This window comes from Oncorhynchus tshawytscha, unplaced genomic scaffold (assembly GCF_018296145.1).
Source record: "Oncorhynchus tshawytscha isolate Ot180627B unplaced genomic scaffold, Otsh_v2.0 Un_contig_1304_pilon_pilon, whole genome shotgun sequence".
Lineage (NCBI taxonomy): Eukaryota > Metazoa > Chordata > Actinopteri > Salmoniformes > Salmonidae > Oncorhynchus > Oncorhynchus tshawytscha.
In genome coordinates this window covers 120,001-137,500 of record NW_024609410.1, presented here as the reverse complement: position 1 = coordinate 137,500, position 17,500 = coordinate 120,001, and the positions used below count along the sequence as shown (strand labels likewise).

Sequence of the window (17,500 nt, the reverse complement as noted above, 5' to 3'; positions counted from 1 at the left end):
CCTCTCTCCCCCTTCTCTCTCCCTCTCTCCCCCGTTCTCTATCCATCTATCCCCCTTCTCTCTCCCTCTATCCCCCTTCTCTCTCCCTCTCTCCCCCTTTCTCTCCCTCTCTCCCCCTTCTCTCTCCCTCTCCCCCTTTCTCTCTCCCTCTCTCCCCCTTCTCTCTCCCTCTCTCCCCCTTCTCTCTCCCTCTCTCCCCCTTCTCTCTCCCTCTCTCCCCCTTCTCTCTCCATCTCTCCCCCTTCTCTCTCCCTCTCTTCCCCTTCTCTCTCCCTCTATCCCCCTTCTCTCTCCCTCTATCCCCTTCTCTCTCCCTCTCTCCCCCTTCTCTCTCCCTCTCTCCCCCTTCTCTCTCCCTCTCTCCCCGTTCTCTATCCATCTATCCCCCTTCTCTCTCCCTCTATCCCCCTTCTCTCTCCCTCTCTCCCCCTTCTCTCTCCCTCTATCCCCCTTCTCTCTCCCTCTATCCCCCCTTCTCTCTCCCTCTCTCCCCCTTCTCTCTCCCTCTATCCCCCTTCTCTCACCATCTCTCCCCCTTCTCTCTCCCTCTATCCCCCTTCTCTCTCCCTCTCTCCCCCCTTCTCTCTCCCTCTCTCCCCCTTCTCTCTCCATCTCTCCCCCTTCTCTCTCCCTCTCTCCCCCTTCTCTCACCATCTCTCCCCCTTCTCTCTCCCTCTATCCCCCTTCTCTCTCCCTCTCTCCCCCTTCTCTCTCCCTCTCTCCCCCTTCTCTCTCCCTCTATCCCCCTTCTCTCTCCCTCTCTCCCCCTTCTCTCTCCATCTCTCCCCCTTCTCTCTCCCTCTATCCCCCTTCTCTCTCCCTCTCTCCCCCTTCTCTCTCCCTCTCTCCCCCTTCTCTCTCCCTCTCCCCCCTTCTCTCTCCCTCTCTCCCCCTTCTCTCTCCCTCTCTCCCCCTTCTCTCTCCCTCTCTCCCCTTCTCTCTCCCTCTCTCCCCCTTCTCTCTCCCTCTCCCCCTTCTCTCTCCCTCTCTCCCCCTTCTCTCTCCCTCTCTCCCCCTTCTCTCTCCCTCTCTCCCCCTTCTCTCTCCCTCTCTCCCCCTTCTCTCTCCCTCTCTCCCCCTTCTCTCTCCCTCTCTCCCCCCTTCTCTCTCCCTCTCTCCCCTTCTCTCTCCCTCTCTCCCCCTTCTCTCTCCATCTCTCCCCCTTCTCTCTCCCTCTCTCCCCCTTCTCTCTCCCTCTCTCCCCCTTTCTCTCTCCATCTCTCCCCCTTCTCTCTCCCTCTATCCCCCTTCTCTCTCCCTCTCTCCCCCTACTCTCTCCCTCTCTCCCCCTTCTCTCTCCCTCTATCCCCCTTCTCTCTCCCTCTCTCCCCCTTCTCTCTCCATCTCTCCCCCTTCTCTCTCCCTCTATCCCCCTTCTCTCTCCCTCTCTCCCCCTTCTCTCTCCCTCTCTCCCCCTTCTCTCCCCTCTCCCCCCTTCTCTCTCCCTCTCTCCCCCCTTCTCTCTCCCTCTCTCCCCCTTCTCTCTCCCTCTCTCCCCCTTCTCTCTCCCTCTCTCCCCCTTTCTCTCTCCATCTCTCACGCACACAGGCACACAGACACACACACACACACACACACACACACACACACACACACACACACACACACACACACACACACACACATACATACATACATACGCACGCGCACACACGCACGCACGCACGCACGCACGCACACACACACACACACACACACACACACACACACACACACTTCTCTCGCCCTCGCTCCCCCTTCTCTCTCCCTCTCCCCCTTCTCTCTCCCTCTCTCCCCCTTATCCATCCCTCTCTCCCCCTTCTCTCTCCCTCTATCCCCCTTCTCTCTCCCTCTCTGCCCCTTCTCTCTCCCTCTCTCCCCCTTCTCTCTCCCTCTCCCCCTTCTCTCTCCCTCTCTCCCCCTTCTCTCTCCCTCTCTCCCCCTTCTCTCTCCCTCTCTCCCCTCTTCTCTCTCCATCTCTCCCCCTTCTCTCTCCCTCTATCCCCCTTCTCTCTCCCTCTCTCCCCCTTCTCTCTCCCTCTATCCCCCTTCTCTCTCCCTCTCTCCCCCTTCTCTCTCCCTCTCTCCCCCTTCTCTCTCCTCTCTCCCCCGTTCTCTATCCATCTATCCCCCTTCTCTCTCCCTCTATCCCCCTTCTCTCTCCCTCTCTCCCCTTCTCTCTCCCTCTCTCCCCCTTCTCTCTCCCTCTCCCCCTTTCTCTCTCCCTCTCTCCCCCTTCTCTCTCCCTCTCTCCCCCTTCTCTCTCCCTCTCTCCCCCTTCTCTCTCCCTCTCTCCCCCTTCTCTCTCCATCTCTCCCCCTTCTCTCTCCCTCTCTTCCCCCTTCTCTCTCCCTCTATCCCCCTTCTCTCTCCCTCTATCCCCCTTCTCTCTCCCTCTCTCCCCCTTCTCTCTCCCTCTCTCCCCCTTCTCTCTCCCTCTCTCCCCCCGTTCTCTATCCATCTATCCCCCCTTCTCTCTCCCTCTATCCCCCTTCTCTCTCCCTCTCTCCCCCTTCTCTCTCCCTCTATCCCCCTTCTCTCTCCCTCTATCCCCCCTCTCTCTCCCTCTCTCCCCCTTCTCTCTCCCTCTATCCCCCTTCTCTCTCCCTCTATCCCCCTTCTCTCTCCCTCTATCCCCCTTCTCTCTCCCTCTCTCCCCCTTCTCTCTCCCTCTCTCCCCCTTCTCTCTCCCTCTATCCCTCCCTTCTCTCTTCCTCTCTGGGAATTGTACAATAGATATTGATTGGGTGTAGGGCGTGTATCAGGGTTAACGGTGGGTATAATTAATGAACAATAGATATTGATTGTGTGTGTGTGTCTGTGTGTGTGTGTGTGTGTGTGTGTGTGTGTGTGTGTGTGTGTGTGTGTGTGTGTGTGTGTGTGTGTGTGTGTGTGTGTGTGTGTGTGTGTGTGTGTGTGTGTGTGTGTGCGTGTGTGTGTGTGTACAGCTCCAGGTCCGGTGGGTCACTTGAGCTTCACTGAGATCCTGGACACGTCTCTGAGGGTGAGCTGGGCAGAGCCTAAAGACAAGAACGGCATCATCACAGGTGAGATGGAACACTGGGGTACTCTAGAACCCTGCTCTAGAACTACAACACTAGAACTATACTCTAGAACTACAACACTAGAACTATACTCTAGAACTACAACACTAGAACTATACTCTAGAACTACAACACTAGAACTCTGCTCTAGAACTACAACACTAGAACTCTGCTCTAGAACTACAACACTAGAACTCTGCTCTAGAACTTCAACACTAGAACTCTGCTCTAGAACTTCAACACTAGAACTATACTCTATGACTACAACACTAGAACTCTGCTCTAGAACTACAACATTAGAACTGCTCTAGAACTAAATGTATTTTCTCATTCCATGGCACTGTGTGCTCACGCAGGCCTAAATGTGTTTATGAATAACATCTATACAATGTCTATACAACGTCTATGCAACGTCTATACAAAGTCTATGCAACGTCTATACAACGTCTATACAACGTCTATGCAACGTCTATACAACGCCTATACAACGTCTATGCAACGTCTATGCAACGTCTATGCAATGCCTATACAACGTCTATGCAACGTCTATACAACGCCTATGCAACGTCTATGCAACGTCTATGCAACGTCTATGCAATGCCTATACAACGTCTATGCAACGTACTAGGCTCCTGTCAGTTGTAGCTTTGCCTATGTGAGGTAGATTCTCAAAACAATCCTTCGTTGATATGGCATTATAGAAGGACTGAGTTTGGACGAGCCTGTCTTTGGTAGTTGGACGAGCCTGTCTTTGGTAGTTGGACGAGCCAGTCTTTGGTAGTTGGACGAGCCAGTCTTTGGTAGTTGGACGAGCCTGTCTTTGGTAGTTGGACGAGCCAGTCTTTGGTAGTTGGACGAGCCTGTCTTTGGTAGTTGGACGAGCCTGTCTTTGGTAGTTGGACGAGCCTGTCTTTGGTAGTTGGACGAGCCTGTGTTTGGTAGTTGGACGAGCCTGTCTTTGGTAGTTGGACGAGCCAGTCTTTGGTAGTTGGACGAGCCTGTCTTTGGTAGTTGGACGAGCCTGTCTTTGGTAGTTGGACGAGCCAGTCTTTGGTAGTTGGACGAGCCAGTCTTTGGTAGTTGGACGAGCCAGTCTTTGGTAGTTGGACGAGCCTGTCTTTGGTAGTTGGACGAGCCTGTCTTTGGTAGTTGGACGAGCCTGTCTTTGGTAGTTGGACGAGCCTGTCTAAGGTAATTGGACGAGCCTGTCTTTGGTAGTTGGACGAGCCTGTCTTTGGTAGTTGGACGAGCCTGTCTTTGGTAGTTGGACGAGCCAGTCTTTGGTAGTTGGACGAGCCTGTCTTTCGTAGTTGGACGAGCCTGTCTAAGGTAATTGGACGAGCCTGTCTTTGGTAGTTGGACGAGCCTGTCTTTGGTAGTTGGACGAGCCTGTCTTTGGTAGTTGGACAAGCCAGTCTTTGGTAGTTGGACGAGCCTGTCTAAGGTAATTGGACGAGCCTGTCTTTGGTAGTTGGACGAGCCTGTCTAAGGTAATTGGACGAGCCTGTCTTTGGTAGTTGGACGAGCCTGTCTTTGGTAGTTGGACGAGCCTGTCTTTGGTAATTGGACGAGCCTGTCTTTGGTAGTTGGACGAGCCTGTCTAAGGTAATTGGACGAGCCTGTCTTTGGTAATTGGACGAGCCTGTCTTTGGTAGTTGGACGAGCCTGTCTTTGGTATTTGGACGAGCCTGTCTTTGGTAGTTGGACAAGCCTGTCTTTGGTAGTTGGACGAGCCTGTCTTTGGTAGTTGGACGAGCCTGTCTTTGGTAGTTGGACGAGCCTGTCTTTGGTAGTTGGACGAGCCTGTCTAAGGTAATTGGACGAGCCTGTCTTTGGTAGTTGGACGAGCCTGTCTTTGGTAGTTGGACGAGCCTGTCTTTGGTAGTTGGACGAGCCTGTCTTTGGTAGTTGGACAAGCCAGTCTTTGGTAGTTGGACGAGCCTGTCTTTGGTAGTTGGACGAGCCTGTCTTTGGTAGTTGGACAAGCCAGTCTTTGGTAGTTGGACGAGCCAGTCTAAGGTAATTGGACGAGCCTGTCTTTGGTAGTTGGACGAGCCTGTCTTTGGTAGTTGGACGAGCCTGTCTTTGGTAGTTGGACGAGCCTGTCTTTGGTAGTTGGATGAGCCAGTCTTTGGTAGTTGGACGAGCCTGTCTAAGGTAATTGGACGAGCCTGTCTTTGGTAGTTGGACGAGCCTGTCTAAGGTAATTGGACGAGCCTGTCTTTGGTAGTTGGACGAGCCTGTCTAAGGTAATTGGACGAGCCTGTCTTTGGTAATTGGACGAGCCTGTCTTTGGTAGTTGGACGAGCCTGTCTTTGGTAATTGGACGAGCCTGTCTTTGGTAATTGGACGAGCCTGTCTTTGGTAGTTGGACGAGCCTGTCTTTGGTATTTGGACGAGCCTGTCTTTGGTAGTTGGACAAGCCTGTCTTTGGTAGTTGGACGAGCCTGTCTTTGGTAGTTGGACGAGCCTGTCTTTGGTAGTTGGACGAGCCTGTCTTTGGTAGTTGGACGAGCCTGTCTAAGGTAATTGGACGAGCCTGTCTTTGGTAGTTGGACGAGCCTGTCTTTGGTAGTTGGACGAGCCTGTCTTTGGTAGTTGGACGAGCTTGTCTTTGGTAGTTGGACAAGCCAGTCTTTGGTAGTTGGACGAGCCTGTCTTTGATAGTTGGACGAGCCTGTCTTTGGTAGTTGGACAAGCCAGTCTTTGGTAGTTGGACGAGCCAGTCTAAGGTAATTGGACGAGCCTGTCTTTGGTAGTTGGACGAGCCTGTCTTTGGTAGTTGGACGAGCCTGTCTTTGGTAGTTGGACAAAGGGCGCTCTTTGAAAAGGGGGCTGGATAGACTACTTGAACAAGTGAAATGCAGGTATGTGACTTGTGAATACTGAAAAGGCAAAAGGCTCCAAAATATGGTCAAAGCTGCTCTCAGAAGACCATTTAAAACCCCTTAATCTAATGAAACGAAATGGCAGGAAACCAATAATTATTTTGTGTTTCTAAATAGGAGATTAATCATAACAAAAGACACAACTCTCCTTCCATGGGCACTGTGTATAGGCTGTTCTTCCCAATACACTGTGTATAGGCTGTTCTTCACAATACACTGTGTATAGGCTGTGCTCCACAATACACTGTGTATAGGCTGTGTATAGGCTGTTCTTCCCAATACACTGTGTGTAGGCTGTTCTTCACAATACACTGTGTATAGGCTGTTCTTCACAATACACTGTGTATAGGCTGTGCTCCACAATACACTGTGTATAGGCTGTGTATAGGCTGTTCTTCACAATACACTGTGTATAGGCTGTTCTTCACAATACACTGTGTATATGCTGTGTATAGGCTGTGCTCCACAATACACTGTGTATGGGCTGTGTATAGGCTGTTCTTCACAATACACTGTGTACAGGCTGTTCTTCACAATACACTGTGTACAGGCTGTGTATAGGCTGTTCTTCACAATACACTGTGTCTAGGCTGTTCTTCACAATACACTGTGTATAGGCTGTTCTTCACAATACACTGTGTACAGGCTGTGTATACGCTGTTCTTCACAATACACTGTCTAGGCTGTGTATAGGCTGTGCTTCACAATACACTGTGTATAGGCTGTTCTTCACAATACACTGTGTATAGGCTGTGTATAGGCTGTGCTTCACAATACACTGTGTATAGGCTGTTCTTCACAATACACTGTGTATAGGCTGTCCTTCACAATACACTGTGTATAGGCTGTGTATAGGCTGTGCTTCACAATACACTGTGTATAGGCTGTTCTTCACAATACACTGTGTATAGGCTGTCCTTCACAATACACTGTGTATAGGCTGTGCTTTCCAATACACTGTGTATAGGCTGTGCTTCCCAATACACTGTGTATAGGCTGTTCTTCACAATACACTGTGTATAGGCTGTGCTCCACAATACACTGTGTACTGGCTGTCCTTCACACTACACTGTGTATAGGCTCTGTATAGGCTGTGCTTCACAATACACTGTGTATAGGCTGTTCTTCACACTACACTGTGTATAGGCTGTGCTTCACAATACACTGTGTATAGGCTGTGCTTCACAATACACTGTGTGTAGGCTGTGCTTCACAATACACTGTGTATATGCTGTGCTTCACAATACACTGTGTATAGGCTGTGCTTCACAATACACTGTGTATAGGCTGTGCTTTCCCAATACACTGTGTATAGGCTGTGCTTCACAATACACTGTGTATAGGCTGTGCCTCCACGGGCATAGCTCTAGAACTACCACACTAAAGTACATAGCTCTAGAACTACCACACTAAACTAAAGTACATAGCTCTAGAACTACCACACTAAAGTACATAGCTCTAGAACTACCACACTAAAGTACATAGCTCTAGAACTACCACACTAAAGTACATAGCTCTAGAACTACCACACTAAAGTACATAGCTCTAGAACTACCACACTAAAGTACATAGCTCTAGAACTAGCACACTAAAGTACATAGCTCTAGAACTACCACACTAAAGTACATAGCTCTAGAACTACCACACTAAAGTACATAGCTCTAGAACTACCACACTAAAGTACATAGCTCTAGAACTAGAACAGTAAAGTAGTTAGCTCTAGAACTAGAACAGTAAAGTACATAGTTCTAGAACTACAACACTAAAGTACATAGCTCTAGAACTACAAATCAAATCAAATCAAATCAAATTTATTTATATAGCCCTTCATACATCAGCTGATATCTCAAAGTGCTGTACAGAAACCCAGCCTAAAATCCCAAACAGCAAGCAATGCAGGTGTAGAAGCACGGTGGCTAGGAAAAACTCCCTAGAAAGGCCAAAACCTAGGAAGAAACCTAGAGAGGAACCAGGCTATGTGGGGTGGCCAGTCCTCTTCTGGCTGTGCCGGGTGGAGATTATAACAGAACATGGCCAAGATGTTCAAATGTTCATAAATGACCAGCATGGTCGAATAATAATAAGGCAGAACAGTTGAAACTGGAGCAGCAGCACAGTCAGGTGGAAGTTGAAACTGGAGCAGCAGCATGGCCAGGTGGACTGGGGACAGCAAGGAGTCATCATGTCAGGTAGTCCTGGGGCATGGTCCTAGGGCTCAGGTCAGTTGAAACTGGAACAGCAGCATGGCCAGGTGGACTGGGGACAGCAAGGAGTCATCATGTCAGGTAGTCCTGGAGCTCAGGTCCTAGGGCTCAGGTCCTCCGAGAGAGAGAAAGAAAGAGAGAAGGAGAGAATTAGAGAACGCACACTTAGATTCACACAGGACACCGAATAGGACAGGAGAAGTACTCCAGATATAACAAACTGACCCCAGCCCCCAACACATAAACTACTGCAGCATAAATACTGGAGGCTGAGACAGGAGGGGTCAGGAGACACTGTGGCCCCATCCGAGGTCACCCCCGGACAGGGCCAAACAGGAAGGATATAACCCCACCCACTTTGCCAAAGCACAGCCCCCACACCACTAGAGGGATATCTTCAACCACCAACTTACCATCCTGAGACAAGGCTGAGTATAGCCCACAAAGATCTCCGCCACGGCACAACCCAAGGGGGGGGCGCCAACCCAGACAGGATGACCACAACAGTGAATCAAACCACTCAGGTGACGCACCCCCTCCAGGGACGGCATGAGAGAGCCCCAGTAAGCCAGTGACCCAGCCCCTGTAATAGGGTTAGAGGCAGAGAATCCCAGTGGAAAGAGGGGAACCGGCCAGGCAGAGACAGCAAGGGCGGTTCGTTGCTCCAGAGCCTTTCCGTTCACCTTCCCACTCCTGGGCCAGACTACACTCAATCATATGACCCACTGAAGAGATGAGTCTTCAGTAAAGACTTGAAGGTTGAGACCGAGTTTGCGTCTCTGACATGGGTAGGCAGACCGTTCCATAAAAATGGAGCTCTATAGGAGAAAGCCCTGCCTCCAGCTGTTTGCTTAGAAATTCTAGGGACAATTAGGAGGCCTGCGTCTTGTGACCGTAGCGTACGTGTAGGTATGTACGGCAGGACCAAATCAGAGAGATAGGTAGGAGCAAGCCCATGTAATGCTTTGTAGGTTAGCAGTAAAACCTTGAAATCAGCCCTTGCTTTGACAGGAAGCCAGTGTAGAGAGGCTAGCACTGGAGTAATATGATCAAATTTTTTGGTTCTAGTCAGGATTCTAGCAGCCGTATTTAGCACTAACTGAAGTTTATTTAGTGCTTTATCCGGGTAGCCGGAAAATAGAGCATTGCAGTAGTCTAACCTAGAAGTGACAAAAGCATGGATTAATTTTTCTGCATCATTTTTGGACAGAAAGTTTCTGATTTTTGCAATGTTACGTAGATGGAAAAAAGATGTCCTTGAAATGGTCTTGATATGTTCTTCAAAAGAGAGATCAGGGTCCAGAGTAACGCCGAGGTCCTTCACAGTTTTATTTGAGACGACTGTACAACCATTAAGATTAATTGTCAGATTCAACAGAATATCTCTTTGTTTCTTGGGACCTAGAACAAGCATCTCTGTTTTGTCCGAGTTTAATAGTAGAAAATTTGCAGCCATCCACTTCCTTATGTCTGAAACACATGCTTCTAGCGAGGGCAATTTTGGGGCTTCACCATGTTTCATTGAAATGTACAGCTGTGTGTCATCCGCATAGCAGTGAAAGTTTACATTATGTTTTCGAATAACATCCCCAAGAGGTAAAATATATAGTGAGAACAATAGTGGTCCTAAAACGGAACCTTGAGGAACACCGAAATTTACAGTTGATTTGTCAGAGGACAAACCATTCACAGAGACAAACTGATATCTTTCCGACAGATAAGATCTAAACCAGGCCAGAACTTGTCCGTGTAGACCAATTTGGGTTTCCAATCTCTCCAAAAGAATGTGGTGATCGATGGTATCAAAAGCGGCACTAAGGTCTAGGAGCACGAGGACAGATGCAGAGCCTCGGTCCGATGCCATTAAAATGTCATTTACCACCTTCACAAGTGCCGTCTCAGTGCTATGATGGGGTCTAAAACCAGACTGAAGCATTTCGTATACATTGTTTGTCTTCAGGAAGGCAGTGAGTTGCTGAGCAACAGCCTTCTCTAAAATTTTTGAGAGGAATGGAAGATTCGATATAGGCCGATAGTTTTTTATATTTTCTGGGTCAAGGTTTGGCTTTTTCAAGAGAGGCTTTATTACTGCCACTTTTAGTGAGTTTGGTACACATCCAGTGGATAGAGAGCCGTTTATTATGTTCAACATAGGAGGGCCAAGCACAGGAAGCAGCTCTTTCAGTAGTTTAGTTGGAATAGGGTCCAGTATGCAGCTTGAAGGTTTAGAGGCCATGATTATTTTCATCATTGTGTCAAGAGATATAGTACTAAAACACTTGAGCGTCTCTCTTGATCCTAGGTCCTGGCAGAGTTGTGCAGACTCAGGACAACTGAGGTTTGGAGGAATACGCAGGTTTAAAGAGGAGTCCGTAATTTGCTTTCTAATAATCATAATCTTTTCCTCAAAGAAGTTCATGAATTTATCACTGCTAAAGTGAAAGTCATCCTCTCTTGGGGAATGCTGCTTTTTAGTTAGCTTTGCGACAGTATCAAAAAGGAATTTCGGATTATTCTTATTTTCCTCAATTAAGTTAGAAAAATAGGATGATCGAGCAGCAGTAAGGGCTCTTCGGTACGGCACGGTACTGTCTTTCCAAGCTAGTCGGAAGACTTCCAGTTTGGTGTGGCGCCATTTCCATTCCAATTTTCTGGAAGCTTGCTTCAGAGCTCGGGTATTTTCTGTGTACCAGGGAGCTAGTTTCTTATGAGAAATATTTTTAGTTTTTAGGGGTGCAACTGCATCTAGGGTATTGCGCAAGGTTAAATTGAGATCCTCAGTTAGGTGGTTCACTGATTTTTGTCCTCTGGCGTCCTTGGGTAGGCAGAGGGAGTCTGGAAGGGCATCAAGGAATCTTTGTGTTGTCTGTGAATTTATAGCACGACTTTTGATGTTCCTTGGTTGGGGTCTGAGCAGATTATTTGTTGCAATTGCAAACGTAATAAAATGGTGGTCCGATAGTCCAGGATTATGAGGAAAAACATTAAGATCCACCACATTTATTCCATGGGACAAAACTAGGTCCAGCGTATGACTGTGACAGTGAGTGGGTCCAGAGACATGTTGGACAAAACCCACTGAGTCGATGATGGCTCCGAAAGCCTTTTGGAGTGGGTCTGTGGACTTTTCCATGTGAATATTAAAGTCACCAAAGATTAGAATATTATCTGCTATGACTACAAGGTCCGATAGGAATTCAGGGAACTCAGTGAGAAACGCTGTATATGGCCCAGGAGGCCTGTAAACAGTAGCTATAAAAAGTGATTGAGTAGGCTGCATAGATTTCATGACTAGAAGCTCAAAAGACGAAAACGTCATTTTTTTTTTTTGTAAATTGAAATTTGCTATCGTAAATGTTAGCAACCCCTCCGCCTTTGCGGGATGCACGGGGATATGGTCACTAGTGTAGCCAGGAGGTGAGGCCTCATTTAAAACAGTAAATTCATCAGGCTTAAGCCATGTTTCAGTCAGGCCAATCACATCAAGATTATGATCAGTGATTAGTTCATTGACTATAATTGCCTTTGAAGTAAGGGATCTAACATTAAGTAGCCCTATTTTGAGATGTGAGGTATCATGATCTCTTTCAGTAATGACAGGAATGGAGGTGGTCTTTATCCTAGTGAGATTGCTAAGGCGAACACCGCCATGTTTAGTTTTGCCCAACCTAGGTCGAGGCACAGACACGGTCTCAATGGTGATAGCTGCTGACTACACTGACTGTGCTAGTGGCAGACTCCACTATGCTGGCAGGCTGGCTAACAGCCTGCTGCCTGGCCTGCACCCTATTTCATTGTGGAGCTAGAGGAGTTAGAGCCCTGTCTATGTTGGTAGATAAGATGAGAGCACCCCTCCAGCTAGGATGGAGTCCGTCACTCCTCAGCAGGTCAGGCTTGGTCCTGTTTGTGGGTGAGTCCCAGAAAGAGGGCCAATTATCTACAAATTCTATCTTTTGGGAGGGGCAGAAAACAGTTTTCAACCAGCGATTGAGTTGTGAGACTCTGCTGTAGAGCTCATCACTCCCCTAACTGGGAGGGGGCCAGAGACAATTACTCGATGCCGACACATCTTTCTAGCTGATATGCACGCAGAAGCTATGTTGCGCTTGGTGATCTCTGACTGTTTCATCCTAACATCGTTGGTGCCGACGTGGATAACAATATCTCTATACTCTCTACACTCGCCAGTTTTAGCTTTAGCCAGCACCATCTTCAGATTAGCCTTAACGTCGGTAGCCCTGCCCCGGGTAAACAGTGTATGATCGCTGGATGATTCGCTTTAAGTCTAATGCTGCGGGTAATGGAGTCGCCAATGACTAGAGTTACAACACTAAAGTGCATAGCTCTAGAACTACAACACTAAAGTACATAGCTCTAGAATACTAAATTACATAGCTCTAGAACTACAACACTAAAGTACATAGCTCTAGAATACTAAATTACATAGCTCTAGAACTACAACACTAAAGTACATAGCTCTAGAACTACCACACTATAGTACATAGCTCTAGAACTACAACACTAAAGTACATAGCTCTAGAACTACAACACTAAAGTACATAGCTCTAGAATATTAAATCTAGAGCACTGGAACTGTACATTACTCTAGAACCACAACACTATTACTTTACTCTGCTCTAGACCTACAACACTAGAACTCTACTCTGGTCTAGAATGAGAACAATAGAACTGTACTCTGGTCCAGAACAAGAACACTATTACTTTACTCTGCTCTAGAACTACAACACTAAAACTCTAAACTGCTCTTGAACTACAACACTACAACTCTATACTGCTCTAGAACTACAACTCTAAACTGCTCTAGAACTACAACACTAAAACTCTAAACTGCTCTAGAACTACAACACTAAAACTCTAAACTGCTCTAGAACTACAACTCTAAACTGCTCTAGAACTACAACACTAAAACTCTAAACTGCTCTAGAACTACAACACTAAAACTCTAAACTGCTCTAGAACTACAACACTAAAACTCTAAACTGCTCTAGAACTACAACACTAAAACTCTAAACTGCTCTAGAACTACAACACTAAAACTCTAAACTGCTCTAGAACTACAACTCTAAACTGCTCTAGAACTACAACACTAAAACTCTAAACTGTTCTTGAACAACAACATAATAGTCCGTGTTTTGTTTTATTAAATAGTGGATATTTAGGCTTCTTCTAACTATAACTGATATCAGACCTCTAACTGATATCAGACCTCTAACTGATATCAGACCTCTAACTGATATCAGACCTCTAACTGATATCAGACCTCTAACTTATATCAGACCTCTAACTGATATCAGACCTCTAACTTATATCAGACCTCTAACTTATATCAGACCTCTAACTTATATCAGACCTCTAACTTATATCAGACCTCTAACTTATATCAGACCTCTAACTTATATCAGACCTCTAACTGATATCAGACCTCTAACTGATATCAGACCTCTAACTGATATCAGACCTCTAACTGATATCAGACCTCTAACTGATATCAGACCTCTAACTGATATCAGACCTCTAACTGATATCAGACCTCTAACTTATATCAGACCTATAACTGATATCAGACCTCTAACTGATATCAGACCTATAACTTATATCAGACCTATAACTGATATCAGACCTATAACTTATATCAGACCTATAACTGATATCAGACCTCTAACTGATATCAGACCTATAACTGATATCAGACCTCTAACTGATATCAGACCTCTAACTGATATCAGACCTCTAACTTATATCAGACCTCTAACTTATATCAGACCTCTAACTGATATCAGACCTCTAACTGATATCAGACCTCTAACTGATATCAGACCTATAACTGATATCAGACCTCTAACTGATATCAGACCTATAACTTATATCAGACCTCTAACTGATATCAGACCTCTAACTGATATCAGACCTCTAACTTATATCAGACCTCTAACTTATATCAGACCTCTAACTGATATCAGACCTCTAACTGATATCAGACCTCTAACTGATATCAGACTTCTAACTGATATCAGACCTCTAACTGATATCAGACCTCTAACTTATATCAGACCTCTAACTTATATCAGACCTCTAACTTATATCAGACCTCTAACTTATATCAGACCTCGAACTTATATCAGACCTCTAACTGATATCAGACCTCTAACTGATATCAGACCTCTAACTTATATCAGACCTCTAACTTATATCAGACCTATAACTTATATCAGACCTCTAACTTATATCAGACCTCTAACTGATATCAGACCTATAACTTATATCAGACCTATAACATATATCAGACCTCTAACTTATATCAGACCTCTAACTTATATCAGACCTCTAACTGATATCAGACCTCTAACTGATATCAGACCTCTAACTGATATCAGACCTCTAACTTATATCAGACCTCTAACTGATATCAGACCTCTAACTGATATCAGACCTCTAACTTATATCAGACCTCTAACTTATATCAGACCTCTAACTTATATCAGACCTCTAACTTATATCAGACCTCTAACTGATATCAGACCTCTAACTGATATCAGACCTCTAACTGATATCAGACCTCTAACTTATATCAGACCTCTAACTGATATCAGACCTCTAACTGATATCAGACCTCTAACTTATATCAGACCTCTAACTTATATCAGACCTCTAACTGATATCAGACCTCTAACTGATATCAGACCTCTAACTTATATCAGACCTCGAACTTATATCAGACCTCTAACTGATATCAGACCTATAACTTATATCAGACCTCTAACTTATATCAGACCTCTAACTGATATCAGACCTATAACTGATATCAGACCTCTAACTGATATCAGACCTCTAACTGATATCAGACCTCTAACTTATATCAGACCTCTAACTTATATCAGACCTCTAACTGATATCAGACCTCTAACTGATATCAGACCTCTAACTTATATCAGACCTCTAACTTATATCAGACCTCGAACTTATATCAGACCTCTAACTGATATCAGACCTCTAACTGATATCAGACCTCTAACTTATATCAGACCTCGAACTTATATCAGACCTCTAACTGATATCAGACCTCTAACTGATATCAGACCTCTAACTTATATCAGACCTCTAACTTATATCAGACCTATAACTTATATCAGACCTCTAACTTATATCAGACCTCTAACTGATATCAGACCTATAACTGATATCAGACCTATAACATATATCAGAATCAGACCTCTAACTTATATCAGACCTCTGACTTCCATCATGTGCACATTCAGATAGTCTTCTCCATCTAGGTCTACTGTCCCCTCGTTACCTTGTCTGGAAACATTGATATTGTGTCAGATATTAACCAATACCAGACATAATTAACCATACAGGCTATAAAGCCTTGGCTACAGGTTAAACCATTTACAGCTCTGATTTTCTCCCCATTATAACTGTGTAGGGGGGGGGAGATAACAGTGGTTCCCTGTTAGAGGAATTTAATTTACTCTGATTTTCTCCCCATTATAACTGTGTAGGGGGGTAGATAACAGAGGTTCCCTGTTAGAGGAATTTAATTTACTCTGATTTTCTCCCCATTATAACTGTGTAGGGGGGTAGATAACAGTGGTTCCCTGTTAGAGGAATTTAATTTACTCTGATTTTCTCCCCATTATAACTGTGTAGGGGGGTAGATAACAGTGGTTCCCTGTTAGAGGAATTTAATTTACTCTGATTTTCTCCCCATTATAACTGTGTAGGGGGGTAGATAACAGTGGTTCCCTGTTAGAGGAATTTAATTTACTCTGATTTTCTCCCCATTATAACTGTGTAGGGGGGTAGATAACAGTGGTTCCCTGTTAGAGGAATTTAATTTACTCAGATTTTCTCCCCATTATAACTGTGTAGGGGGGGGGGGGTAGATAACAGTGGTTCCCTGTTAGAGGAATTTAATTTACTCTGATTTTCTCCCCATTATAACTGTGTAGGGGGGTAGATAACAGAGGTTCCCTGTTAGAGGAATTTAATTTACTCTGATTTTCTCCCCATTATAACTGTGTAGGGGGGTAGATAACAGTGGTTTCCTTGACAAGGGTAGAAATGGAGCTTTCCAGAAATGCCAGAAGTTGTTTACTGTCCTGCTAATGGTCAACAAACAGCTTTAGTGTTTCCCAGGAAACAGGAAAAAAGAAACCACAACTTATATTTGCTGACCACCACACGAGAGCTGCAACACAGATGAATGAATAACAACACTGGAACACTAAATACATAGCTTTAGAACTAGAACAGTAAAGTAGTTAGCTCTAGAACCTCACCACTAAAGTACATAGCTCTAGAACTACCACACTAAAGTACATAGCTCTAGAACTAGAACACTAAAGTACATAGCTCTAGAACTACAACACTAAAGTACATAGCTCTAGAACCTCAACACTAAAGTACATAGCTCTAGAACTACCACACTAAAGTACATAGCTCTAGAACTAGAACAGTAAAGTAGTTAGCTCTAGAACCTCAACACTAAAGTACATAGCTCTAGAACTACCACACTAAAGTACATAGCTCTAGAACTACCACACTAAAGTACATAGCTCTAGAATACTAAATTGCATAGCTCTAGAACTACCACACTAAAGTGCATAGCTCTAGAACTACCACACTAAAGTGCATAGCTCTAGAACTACCACACTAAAGTGCATAGCTCTAGAACTACAACACTAAAGTACATAGCTCTAGAATACTAAATTACATAGCTCAGGAACTACAACACTAAAGTACATAGCTCTAGAACTACAACACTAAAGTACATAGCTCTAGAACCTCAACACTAAAGTACAGAGCTCTAGAACTACAACACTAAAGTACATAGCTCTAGAACCTCAACACTAAAGTATAGACCTCTAGAACTACATCACTAAAGTACATAGCTCTAGAATTACAACATTAAAGAACTTAGCTCTAGAACTACCACACTAAAGTACATAGCTCTAGAACTACCACACTAAAGGAAATAGCTTTAGAACTACAACACTAAAGTACATAGCTCTAGAACTACAACATTAAAGAACTTAGCTCTAGAACTACCACACTAAAGTACATAGCTCTAGAATTACAACATTAAAGAACTTAGCTCTAGAACTACCACACTAAAGTACATAGCTCTAGAACTACCACACTAAAGTACATAGCTCTAGAACTACCACACTAAAGGAAATAGCTCTAGAACTACAACACTAAAGTACATAGCTCTAGAACTACAACACTAAAGTACATAGCTCTAAAATTCTAAATTACATAGCTCTACAACTACAACACTAAAGTACATAGCTCTAGAACTACAACACTAAAGTACATAGCTCTAGAACCTCAACACTAAAGTACATAGCTCTAAAATTCT

The 17,500-nt window shown here is 45.0% G+C and overlaps 1 pseudogene; it reads left to right on the top strand.

Annotated features, from left to right (window-relative positions):
• The window catches only part of LOC121844748, a 130,983-nt pseudogene that overhangs the window by 8,787 nt on the left and 104,696 nt on the right, over window positions 1–17,500 (top strand).